Here is a 14,127-nt window from a genome sequence, read left to right on the forward strand (position 1 = left end):
ATAAATTCTAAAGCTAGTTTCTCTACCTGGGAAATTAGAATCCTATTGAGTATTTGGGACTTTGGTTCTATAACAGACTAGCGGCCGCCCGCGACTTCGTACGCGTGAATCCCGTTTTTCCCGCTAATTCCCGTTCCCGTGGGAATTTCGGGAATTCCTTTCTTAGTGCACCTCTACGGTACCTAAGCTACGTCCCTTCCAAATTTCAAGTGCCTACGTTTAGCCGTTTAGGCTGTGCGTTGATCTGTCAGTCAGTCAGTCAGTTTCTCCTTTTATATATTTAGATAGATTTTGTCGATTACTTTTTTAAGCAGCACACACAAAGCAGGTATTTCACTACAATCGCACCTGATATTAAGTGAGATGCAGTGTAGAATGGTGCATGCCTGCCCTGTAAGTGCCTTTTTGTGCCTACCTACGGGTATTTATTCTCGCCTTGAAGAGGCACATATGACTTTTTGCTGTCCATATTAACGTAAATTTGAAAAATTATAAAAAGTAAGTAGGTATACCAAAATTAAGCCACGAGCAAGACTGCCATAAGCTCTGGCAAGCTTTTAAGTAAACTTTTTGTGTGGTTTGATAAATTTAAAGACTTTATTTGGAAAGTCCGCCTCGTGTACGAGTATGGTAGTTGGCATGAAAATAAATACATACATGTTTGAAATAAAAATACGAGTACCTACTGAACCTCGAGTTTCGAATGTATACAAAAAATGTTCATAAATGTAGTATATGACATAAAGGTAGAGCTACATATATGTAAATCTAGAAATATTACTACGAGTACATATAGGAAAGAAATCGAATCGCGAACTCGCGATAGTCTAACTCTGCTTAGTTTGGTGTGTAGTTTGCTTTCATTCTATAAGTATTTTTACAATGTCATTTCTATCCAATATAGGTAGAGTCATTTTGACCATAAATTTCAAAGTAAACTTCATAACTATTTCTTTTTAACTTTGAATCCATTTCACCTACAATAACCCTCACACACATCTCTACGTCATCACGTTAAGATCTGGCTGATTAATAGAGTTACAGTGGCCGCCCTACTGACGGGAGGACACACGTCATCGGTGATGCGATCTCGCCCTTCGATAACTGATAGCACTTACCTTCACTCGATAAGGAATCGATACTGGCCGAATATTCTGAAATTCAGAATGTGTTAAGAATGTATCATGATATGCCAGTTCCAGTGTCTGGAAACATGTATTCCAGTGCTTTTTGTTGCTGTTAGTCGAATTTTTTCAGACTTTCCTGATGTTTCTCATGTAAAACACGTCTAGATTTTACACATAACTTTTAAAATATTTGTAAACGGATTACCGACATTTGATTTATCTGTACAGCATTGTCAATATTATTACACTTTTAAATTTAGCTTTTGTAGCTTCACCTGTCTTGGTGTCTCCATAATATGAAGTCAAGTTGATTTTCCGAAGTTGATTTTCTATTTTTATCTACAACAAGGAAGCTCTTGGCATGAATTTCACCTGATGGAAAGTAGTTTAATGATTATGTTATTATAATGAGTATGATTAAGTATGTATGTAAATCATATTATTAAATGTGGGCTAATCCTTGGATATAATTTTAAATCACTGTGTGCATTTCCTTCCAGTTCAGTTAGGATCTAACTGATATTCTTGAAGTCTTGAATCAATCTGTTTTGCTGAAAAGAATCATGATTCACTTGTTTATGCTAGTCTTCAGTTGTTATTAAGGTGCATGTACACATTTGCGTCCCATCAAGGTAAGCGCATAAGAGCTCCGTAATTAATGGAGTTACACCACGAACGTCATCGAATGCGATTAGAGCGCCTCTGATCTCACTTCCTAATAATCGATCTAGACCTTTATGGCTATTACTCGATTAGGTGTTTAATCAATGCTGCCCTGGATACATTACTAAATTAGTTTTTCTTAAGTTTTCAGATCGAAATGTCAACCCTTTCATTGCATCGTTTAAATAATCTAAGTAAATAATTTTCTTCCCTTTTCGATGGCTTTTGACAAATTCTGAAGTGGACTTAACTTTTTGAGTTAAGTAAGGAAAAAGTATGATGAAATGGCTAAGGTAAAGTCAATCACTAAGTTAACTTATTTAGAACTTAACAAGAATACTATTTGGCCTTTGGTGTGTCACAGAAAACCTCCAGCGCATCACGAATTCCCTGAAAATGATTGAAGGACGATACCACCACCAATGCAATGTAAAGACTGTGGTCATAATATACCAAGATGATTATAATCTACACTAATATTATAAAGAGGAAACATTTTCGATTGTTTGTGTTGAATTAGCTTCAAAACTACTGGACTTATTTGAAAAAATATTTTACCATTAGAATTCTTTATTATTTTTGATGAACATAAGTGATGCAAAGTTCGCCGGGTTAGCTAGTAAGGTGATATTTACTAACAAAAAGTTATACTCTGTTAAGCTCTCGATTTTAGTAAAATAATTTCAAAGCACTGGTGTGAATCTTAATACCATTGAAAAAACACTTCAGAGGCTTGTATTATCTTATAATCGAAAGATCTCACTAATATCAATCGGTATTCATATTTAAGATTTGTAATGCTTATTAATTAGTTTTGTAAATTGGTAAAATATCTATTGTCAAAAATAAACCTTTTCGATGACACCCTTTTGCGAGTTTAAAAAATAAACATGATTTCAAATTCAAAATCTTTAAATTAGTTTGTAGGCTATTTTCAGGATAATTAAACACATCCTAAATACCTATAACTACCCTATTTTTATTTAGTGGTGTTCCTAATGACTTTTTATTTTATCGATACGAAAATTACACGTAAATGATTACACGTTGCATTTATGATCCTGAATCAATGATCGAGTTCCCATGACTAATAAAATCAAATCGATTTGACTTTAATCGATTTACTCAGATGTTCACTTACGGTTTGTGCGTTAATTTCTAGAATGGCCTAGCTAGTGGGCAAATCAAATCATTGGGTTCAATTTACGATTTCAAGGGCTTAACTAAGAATATTGTTTAAATCAAAGTTTAAGTGTATCTTTTGTAATAGGTACAAAATATCATTATTTAAATGAAGTGATATTATAATTTCAGGGTTTATAGTTTATTTCTAACTTCTAAAAAGTTACTTATTTCAGGCACGAAATTCAGTCCTTTTCAACGGTTGATACTTTTGTAAGAAATTTCGATAAAGTGAATCAGGTAACTGAATTTTCATAATTTTATGATTCAATTTGACGATCTTACCGATTTCTTTGAAGCTGATTAAATCTTTCGTTACTATCAATATTTGTACCTGTTTTGTTAAGTTTAAGCAAATGAAACAAAATACGATGAAATATCAGTCAAACTCAGCGTGAGGTTTTCAGCAAAGATACATCTTTACGAAAACAAATGTAAAGCTGTGGAAATACTCGTAACTATAATGCATCACATATGATTCAGTTCTAATAGCTTTTGCTCAGTTATATAAAGTATATATATAACCAGTAAACTAGAAAAATAGAATATGAAAATTGTACCATATTTATATGGTACAATTTTCCTTGCTGTGCGTCATTGCAAGATTTTTTGAAGTTCTCATAGTAAAGTGTTTTTACACGAAAATACATTAAGTATCTGTTTCTAAATGACAAGACGTATGCAAGATTAACTTGATGCTAGATGCTATTGAAAAAAAGCTGAAGCCCGATGACTTATTAAAAACTTCGCCTATTGGTCGAAGAATAAATAAATTCCTTATACTTTAAGTTAAGAGTGCAGTTTTAACAGCTAAGATAAAAATGATGGGATCTAGCATTCAAAAGTTGTTTTTTATTTTATTTTGATAAGTCGAGAATAAAAGTCGATCAAAGACACATAATATCTTTTTATTGGAATAAAATTCAAGCAATTTTTTCCTTCTAAATAAAAAAAAATCCAGTTTTTTTTATTAACTATACCCGAAAATGTAACTAAATTACATAATCACGGAACTGAAAATAGTATTTCAGCGTTTCGTATTAGAAAATTTCGAGTTTTGGGTTGTTTTGTGGAACTTTGGATATCGGGTGAACTTTAAAAAATACATTGAGTTCTCCGGAAAAACTTTCAGAAGTTGCATAAAATCAATAAAGTAGTAAAAAAGTTCTCAAAGTATTTTTAAAATACTTTTGCAGTAAAATATTCGCTTTCGCATAACTTCTTTTCTAACGTTTCAGCAATATATTCCTGAAGATTCGACTCGATATTCGTGCCTGCAACAATTTACGTGAAAAACTGCGACACGTCAGTCAAATGTAATGGTTTTTGAGTTCAAATGGCCCACTAAGGTGATGCGTCGGAACTGCCCGAACTGCCCGATAATGCATTGTCCAGTTGCACGGACCCCCAAAAATACAGCATGCGAAAAAAGCCATCCTCACTACCTCCCGCTAGCATTAATGTCCCCCCACCGCGCACTAAGCTTCTTTTTTTAATACATAACTTTTTTTCAAGATGCATTTTTACATGTTTCGGCCTAAAACTTTACACACCCAGCAGTACGAACCGACAGACGCGGTAACGCCTCTCGGCGCTCGGACCTCTCACTCGCACCCGCCGCCAGCCTGCGCCGGACGATAGTGGCGCGAGAGAAACACACGTATCCGTGGCCACTGCTGCGTCTTAAACCAAGATTAAGGCTCTATTCCGCTTTTCCGAACGCAGATTCTTGATTTAAATGCACGGAACGTCAACGCTCGCTCATCTAACATTATTTGGGCCGAGAAATAGTTTCACAAGTTATCACGGGACTGGTAAGTTGCATTAGGAAAAATGTACGGTGCCTGAAATGAGGCAAACGCTATACGTCTCACTCTAGCGTCCAGTGCGAAGGCATTCGCGCCACGACAATTGAGTTGAGTTGAATTGAATTGAGTCGGTTAAACCGTAAAAATGGTGCGGGCGGGCATTGCCGCGCGAGAGCGAGACGAACGAAAGGCGGGTTGCCAGAGACCGCTGCCTTCTTCTCCTCGACTTACGCCGAGTCGCGACTAGTGAACGTCAGCGTTCTGACGTGGCCGGCCGCATTTGTGTTCGTTTGCGCTCCGTTTGACAGCTACTGAAAAAAAAACTCGCGCGTCTTCTGTCAAGCTTGAAACTTTTTGAGTGCGTTCGAAATTTGAACTGTATAAAATAGTGTTGTTTGTTGGATTATTTGTTTGGATAAACTGGATAAGATAATTGCAGTGTAATTGTATCGGCTCGAACTGGCCGTTGAGACGCTATAAAGTGATGAATCAGCGAGCGCCGGCTAATTAACAACGTCACTGCTACGAAAACAAATCTAAACCTCTATCTGCTATTCAGCTTCGGGGATATTGTAAGTATCTTATCAATTAAGTTTAAAAAAAAGTTTTTTGGAAGTTACTTTGTTACTTGTTACACTCTTTTAGTTGCAAGATCTGTTATGATTTCGTGGTTCGAATAATTTTGCGTATTTTTTTATTTTATTTTGTTGATTGCTTACTTCTGTTTTTAAATTACGGAAAAAAATAAGCTCATAAAGTTATTATTTCGAAATTAATTTCTTGATAATTAAACATAATTTTGTAATTAATTACGTACTTTATTTACGTATAATCTGAACCGGCGAAGTTTCGTTGCCGAAGAATGAGACGGACAATTTCCCGAAGAATTGCCGGTAAAACGTGTTTTACGTGTGCGTTGGAAAAACGTTGAAATAGCTTATTATGTTTTTGATGTGTCGAAGAGGAAAAGTGGCAGTGGGGCGGGGCATACGAGACAACAAACTGCCGATTGGTTCAGACCGAGAGTTGCACTTTTGTAGGTATTTTTTTACTTTTTAACTTGGACGCGCAGAAAAATTTATTTGTCAACTTTTTTTCTTCGTATCGATACATTTCGGCAGCACTATTTTGCTTAATGAAACGCGCGCTATTAATCTGTGTTCAGTTTTTTTAATGGATGGAGTCTTTTTTCGTAGAAATGAACAAAACAAATTTTAATTAATGCAATATTATTTGTTCGCCTTTGCACGTCATCTATAACTTTTTTACGGATTGTAGAAATGTTTTGGAATTATAAATACGATGAAAGGAAGTTAGTAACTGAAAATTTAAACAAAGGCTAATAAAGTCACCACTAATAATATCATCATCTAATGTCTAACAAATTAACCGATTCTATAAATGCAAATATGTATAAGGATGTGTTATTATTATTTGATATGTTTTTAATTGTCACAGTAATGTGTGTGAATGACTCTCTTCAAATATAAATTATTAAGACAGTAATTATTTGAATTGTAATTAATTTCATATTATATTTGGTAGGTAAAAACGCCGGTGTCATCATACATTTCAAAATAAAAATGATATTTATTCAAAGACAATATCGACTACCCTACTTAAATACGGATGCTATTCAATGTTCAATTCAATTTCAATTTTCAGGATTATAGAAATATTAAAGAAATGGTTTTAAACTTCAAAGGTTCGTCATATTACAAGTTGTTTACTCCAACAGTAAAAAAATAAGTTGTTTTAAATGTATTTTGAAATTAAGTATTTAAAAAATAATAATCCTATAAAACTTTCATACATTTCACAAGAGTTTAGACTGAATTAGAAATACAAATAATTACGACGAAACCCCTGAAATAAAAATGAAAATTTGACACCGTCACTAGAGGGCGCTACTTGTCCAACTGTTAACTTCAACCCTACTTGGGGGAAGCCTAAATAAAAGTCACCCATCAAAATAAAACGGGAACTATGTATAATAAAAAAAGGTTTTCTCAAAAAGTTTTCTTTTTTATAAAAAATTAAAATTCTTTAGGTTAAGAAAATCTCCTTGAGCAACATTTCACGATTTGTTACTACTAATTAATTTTATTAATTTAGTCGGAATAAAGAAATCAATAATATTGATTTTAATTTTGAAGCACAATAATCCTAAACAAGATGTTTTGAAAGCGTCTTGACTACTTAGGCTGGGTTGCACCATCTTACTTTAACTTTGACAAACGTGAAAAATCTGTCAAACTCCATAGAAAAAACACCGGTTATCGTTTTACTTACGGTCCTTAGGGTGGATTCGACCAAACAAGAGTAAATATTAATCTCAGAATAAATCGTCAGTTTTGACATCATACTGAAACTGTCAATGTGCCAGTTATACCAGGAGTTATTCTCGGATAAAAGCTTGGTCGAATTGGGCCTTACAGATATAAAATTATATAGGTAAGTATCAGTTCAGCCCTGATGGTCACTTTGCCCGCTGTATTAAAAATAATAAAACTTTTTAATCATGAAACTAATAATAATCAAACATATAAACTTGTATATTGAAATGGATAATTATCTGGAAAATAATTGCCGTTACGGATTTTAATTTTATTGTATTTACTTTCTTACTGACGTCTTACAAGAAGAATTGACGTAAACTTAATTTGATTTGCTATGTGTATAAATTGTGCAAGATTTCACTAAATAACTTTTGATTACTTCACTTTTGACTCTACAAATAATTAAAATAGCAATCATAATTCTATTGACTTTCAATACTTTTTCTTTTAAAAAATTAAATTGTGAAGTAATGTACAGTCGCCGGCGCATTCAGCTATAGTTCTTGCAACTCCCGAAGGCGAGTGAGCTTTACTTGTGTGTATACGTGTACATGCACATAACGATAGTCTATTAAAACTTTTGAAAATCGAACAGTAGCGAGCAACCGCACATGTAAAGCTAACTTGCCTTCGTGAATTGAAACAACTATACCTATACACATTTATGTTGCAAATTAGAATCTATTACACTACTGTTTATGTTACAATGTGTCTCGTTTTGTTGCCCTTAAGGCACCCATGACCTTTTTTAGGGAGACAACTTACCACCCTTCCGTTACCTTATGGGTTGCTGTCAGGCCATTCTCCCACAGGTATTCAAAATTATTTTAGTGCTAGACCAAAATGATTAATCTTTGAGAGATTTATTCATTTCTATTTCAACCATCAACCGTTTTAAAAACGGCCAAAAAGTAGGAAAGATTATCAATAATTCAATGAAAACCACAACCAAATTGGTTAAGTTACTATCAAGACTAGAGTAAAAAATATTGGGTTAGTCCCAACGGCCCCGGTGGATCTGCCCCGTCAACGGGGCGGATGGGAAAAAGTGTTTCAACGACCCCGGTAGTCATAGTCTTAGCGTTCAACGGGGTGGATGGAACACATCAAGTGTCAACCACCCCGGTATATCGTTTAACGGGGCGGATGGATCAAATCAAGTTTCAACCACCCCGGTATATCACTAAACGTGATGGATGACACAGATCTAAAAGGTTCCACCTCGGTATTGCATACCGAAAATAAAACCTGTTAATAAAATAAAAAAAATGTAAATAATAATCAGTTTTATTTAATAGTCACTGTTTAAAAAATCTTCAGCATAAAAGTAAGTTTAACTGTCACAAAATATTATGGTCATAAACTTAAAGATTACTTTTAGAATCACAGATGCGCAATTGCATTAATCAGTCAATTTTAATAACACTCTATTAGTCTAATGTAATAAAAAGTATCAAACTCTAAAATTGTTACAAAATATCATTATTTAAGAATTATAGATACATAGTTACATTAATCAGTTGTTGATTAACAATAAAAGTAAGTTTAACTTTCACAAAATATTATGGTCATAAACTTATAGATTACTTTTAGAATCATAGATGCACAATTGCATTAATCAGTCAATTTTAATAGCATTCTAATAGTCGAATGTGATAAAAGTAACTCTAAAACTCCTCACTAACAAATAATAACAAAAATCTAAAATTGTTACAAAATATAATTATTATTTAAGAATCACAGATACGTAGTTACATAAATCAGTAGGTCTAAGATGGCGCCGTGATAACTTTTATCGACGTCAAAATGTATGAGGAAAATCGATAAAATGGCGTGATAACAGCTTATCGCGGCGCGCATCTTAGGCCTACAGGTGTTGATTAACAATAATATAGTACTTAAACTACTACTTAAATAAATTATGAATAACGAAAAAAAGTATTCTAAAATTGACATAAAATATTACGGTAACAAATTATGACTATTAGTTTTAGAATCACAGACGCACGCAATAACATTAATCAGTCAATATACACTTTAATGTAATTAAAAGTAACTCTTAAACTACTATTACTAACAAATAATAACAACAATAAAAAACTAAAATTATTACAGAATATAAGAAAGAAATTACTTTAGAATCACAGAGACGTAGTTACTTACATTAATCAGTTGTTGATTAACACTAGTGCTTAAACTATTATCTTATTAAATAAATCATTAACAACAAAAGAATAATTTGTAAAATTGACACAAATTATAATTGTAAATAAGTACGATTATTACTTCTATAATCTAATATTCGTACGTTAATCGGTCTTCATTGGTTAATCAAGTAACAACTATCGTAAACTTTTTAGAAAATGTCCTACTGTCATTTGGCCATTCAAAAATTCCTTTGTTTTTTCTATAATAAAGTCGTGCCAAAGTAAAGACTCCTGTAAAACATTACACTGCTGAGATGCTGACAGATTTTCTACATGTTTTGAAATCACTTCATAATAGGAGGCGTAGCTGTGCAGTGTGTTTAACAACTCTATGATATTCGGTTGCTGTATCTTTTCCGCAAATATTTATGCTCAGTCAGTGGTTACGAGACGAGTTTATTCCAATCTGGTGCGTATTCGGAGAGAGACACCGGAATACTTATATGCTTGAGGCGTGGCACAAAAAGCTTAATAAAACAATTAAAAAAAGCAACCGAATATCATAGAGTTGTTAAACATACTGCTCAGCGACGCCTCCTATTATGAAGTGATTTCAAAACAAGTAGAAAATCTGTCAGCATCTCAGCAGTGTAATCGTTTACAGGAGTCTTATTAATGATTTATTTAAGTAGTAGTTTAAGTACTATTGTTAATCAACACCTGATTAATGTAACTACGTATCTGTGATTCTTAAATAATAATAATATTTTGTAACAATTTTAGATTTCCTTGTTATTATTTGTTAGTGAGGAGTTTTAGAGTTACTTTTTATCACATTAGACTATTAAATTGCTATTAATATTGATTGATTAATGCAATTGTGCATCTGTGATTTTAAAAGTAATCTTTAAGTATATGACCATAATATTTTGTGACAGTTAAACTTACTTTTATTGTTAATCAATAACTGATTAATGTAACTACGTATCTGTGATTCTAAAATAATAATATTTTGTAACAATTTTAGAGTGACTTTTTACCACATTAGACTATTCGATTTTTATAATATTGACTGATTAATGCAACTGCGCATCTGTGGTTCTAAACGTAATCTATAGGTTTATGACCATTATATTGTGTGACAATTAAACTTACTTTTATGCTGTAGATTTTTTAAACAGTGACTGTTAAATAAATCTGATTATTATTTACATATTTTTTTATTTTATTAACAGGTTTTATTTTCGGTATGCAATACCGAGGTGGAGTCTTTTAGATCTGTGTCATCTTTCACGTTTAGTGATATACCGGGGTGGTTGAAACTTGATTTGATCCATCCGCCCCGTTAAATGATATACCGGGGTGGTTGACACTTGATGTGTTCCATCCACCCCGTTGAACGCTAAGACTATGACTACCGGGGTCGTTGAAACACTTTTTCCCATCCGCCCCGTTGACGGGGCAGATCCACCGGGGCCGTTGGGACTAACCCAAAATATTCACCAGATCACGATTTTACTAAACTCATCGATTGCACAATGAATCGCAAAAGTGTTAATAATAATATATACCACATCATTTATTTGCTAATGTTTTAATGTCATTCATTAGCAATTAAAGATTAGTTCCTTTCTTCTTTCGGCTTTTTATTCGTTCTGTCGTTTCAGCTGAAAGACGTCCACTGCTGGACAAAGGCCTCCGCCAAGGATTTCCACAAAGACCGGTCCTTTCGGCTTTTACTATAATATTTTAAGGACAGGTGTCATCATACTGAAAATAATTAAAATAAGTTATTTAAGGAGCTTACTGTTAATTATTTCGGTTTACTCTCACAATTATGCTAAAACACAACATGAATATTAGTGAACATTAAACTTAATCATGCAAAGGTTACATTCAATAAGAAAATTTACTCCTGCGCAACGCGCGGATCAAAAAACTTACGAAACTGAGGTATTTTATTTCTACTTTTAGTACGAACGGCATTCTCTACTAGTTAACGACATTATTAAAATGTTTAACTCCATACAAAAACACCTGTTATGGTTATAGTCACGGTTAAAATAAGATGGTGCAACTCAGCCTTAAACATTTCAGACGTTGACACTAAAATCATTTTAAACAAGTTTTTTCTAATAACAATCACGTAATTTATCAAGGAATTCCTTTTAAAAAAAACTAAATTAAAAATACTTTGCGAAAATAATTCTAAAGAGTCATCGTTTAGCTTTCCAATAATTAAGTTGCTATCAAATTTTGAAGTCAATTTTCATCCTTCCTGCAAAGTCAACCAACAAACGGGGTCTCCCCTTCACAATTGGTATCCCGCTGATTCGTATGAGGTACTTATACTTATGTATGATTTGCTTGTACAGTCAGTGTCAAACACCCTAAGGCTGAGTTGCACCACCTAACTTTGACCATAACTATAACGATAACCAGTGGTTTTTGTTTGGAGTTTGACAGATTTTGACGTTTGTCAAAGTTAAATTAAGATGGTGAACCCAGCCTAAGTGGGCAAAAAATTGACAACACAACCTTATTCCAAATGGTAACAAGACGTGTAGGTAGCGAACTTTTTGGCAACTTTGGATGTTTTTAGACGAACTATTTGACGCTGACTGTATAGGCGACGACGCATCTTATGTGATTGTAATAGGAGCTACCTTGCAAAAAAGGGTAATTTGATATGTGAACTGTACGTTTCCATACGCGGTGCAAAGAGGGGGATTCTCTTCCGGTGTATGACTTTTCTATCTAACGATAAAAATTTATACGTTTTGTTGCTAAGCAGAAAATGGCAAAAAAACATTTGGACCAAATAAGTATTATACATTGAAGAAGACAAGAAAAGTAAAATTTAAAAAGGTTCTTAGAAACGTTTGGAATTCGGGAAAACAACCTCCTTTTGTTGCAGGAAATTGATATCTATGAATAGCTATAGATAAAATAGGTAGAGACACTGTGTAGGGTCAGCTAGTTAAAAATAGAGATGTTTGGGGTTAAAACTGTGTGTTATGATAATAAAGTTCAAATTAAATATTTTAAATTTTAGACCAATCACAGACTTCAAACCATCAAAACATTCGCTTCAGACTTTTATAAAAAGAACCTTAGTTTCATCTAAAGGAAAAATATCAACAGTTATCCTCCACGCTAAAGGACGGGTCAATCGAGTCCCGAACAAAAACTACAAACAGTAGTTCGAATGGTCAATTTATTAATTAAAGCGCATCACGGGTTTGGGGGAGCGTCGCATCTGTCAGTTAATAGAACAGCTGTTTTAGGACAGGAATTCAGATAGGATGGACTGATGACAGAACTTTTATGGCAACATTAGTTGATAAGGGACAAAATTGGGATAACATTGTAAAAATTGGTGTTTTTAAAATAATTTTGGCAGTGAAAGTAATGGAGAATGATGAAAACAGACCTGCAAATATGGTATGTAAAAAATTACAATAGGGAGAAAAATCATAGGATTAACTTTGGGATAGATACAAATTAATATTTTTCATAACTTAACTAGTAATAACTAGGTACACTAATGTTATAAAGAGGAAAGATTAGATAGTTTGTATTAGATAGGTTCCAAAATCCATTAGAATCCAAATTTTTTTCTGATGAACATAGGCGGAACGAAATTCATCGGGTCAGCTAGTATTATCTAACTTCAGACATAAATCAAAATCATAAAATATAGCACTATGTCATAGTCAAAATTTAATCTTTTAAATATTGTAGGTACGAACTATGTCATAGTCAAATCTTCTTAAATAATTCCATCACCACTTATTGTCATGATCATTCTCAATTGCGAATTTGTTCTCATTCGCAAAGTAGTTGTGCTAATGAAGATGTTAGGTATCTTATTCGGCGCAGACGGTGAGTCAACGGCCATTTCTCATATTGCTAACACGTGGAGCTGAGGTGATGCCACTTTGAGTGGGTGGGTTAGAATTTTTCACTTATAGCTTTGGGTGATACAAGATTTTTAAATATTTATGTTTTTGGGTTAACGTAATTACGACAAAATAATATTCTGGTCGTCTCAAAGAGATGAGTAAAAAGAATGACACATGTAAAGGCTCTATTAGAGCAAATCTTCAAAACTATTTAATCACACTATCATGTACTTAGATAGACAAAATTTACTGGCAACAGGAACTGAAGAATCTTACACCTTCAGATTTTTTTAAAAGCACCCTTTCTTCGGGCGCATCGTCATCGTTGCTTGTGAGTTTGTGACATCTTACTATGAGTTAAAGGGATGAAAAATTACGAAAATACCTGTAAGTAGTATTGCGAGAAGTAGGAAATCTGATCTCCTGCAAGTTTCACTGTACTAGTTTATTGATCATACACTTCCTGCCTTGCTGTACATTATGTAATTTACTTTCTTATAGGAGCTTTACAAGAACAATGGTCTTCTGGGCTATTTCTATCCGATCACATCACTCCAGTAGTCCGTTCATTGCGCTAATTAGAAATGTTCAAGTGAGTCATTTGTATCCCAACTCCTGCGCCTATGAATCAGTCATTTTAATTGTACAATAGTCGTTAACATTCTGTGGGCTGGATTAATTCAGATTGTTCGTACCAAAATGTAATCAAGTATTTGGTAATTATGTTTCAGTATCATTGAGATCACTAAGAGCACTTATTGATATTACCATTTGCCTCTTGAATTTTACAGTCCATTTAACAGTATCGGTAAATTAACTAACAGTTGTTCATGGTATTTTAAAGTAATTATGTCCCTTTAAGATATTGTTTAAAGGAGGATAATAATATCTTTAACTTTTAGTTAATTTAATCTGTAGGAAACCACGGAAAAGAAGTTAACAATTTCTTGACTTCA

General features: G+C 33.4%; 1 long non-coding RNA gene across 1 annotated transcript in view; it reads left to right on the forward strand.

Annotated features, from left to right (window-relative positions):
* Positions 1 to 4,975: 4,975 nt before the first annotated feature.
* The window catches only part of LOC114363740 (uncharacterized), a 42,232-nt gene continuing 33,080 nt past the window's right edge, over positions 4,976 to 14,127 (forward strand). Inside the window, exon 1 of the long non-coding RNA XR_003656799.1 lies at positions 4,976 to 5,352. This is a non-coding gene — a long non-coding RNA (uncharacterized LOC114363740). The remainder of the gene's footprint in view (positions 5,353 to 14,127) is intronic.

Source organism: Ostrinia furnacalis, unplaced genomic scaffold (genome assembly GCF_004193835.3).
Source record: "Ostrinia furnacalis isolate ACB-3 unplaced genomic scaffold, ASM419383v2 OfSCF7245, whole genome shotgun sequence".
In the NCBI taxonomy this organism is placed as follows: domain Eukaryota; kingdom Metazoa; phylum Arthropoda; class Insecta; order Lepidoptera; family Crambidae; genus Ostrinia; species Ostrinia furnacalis.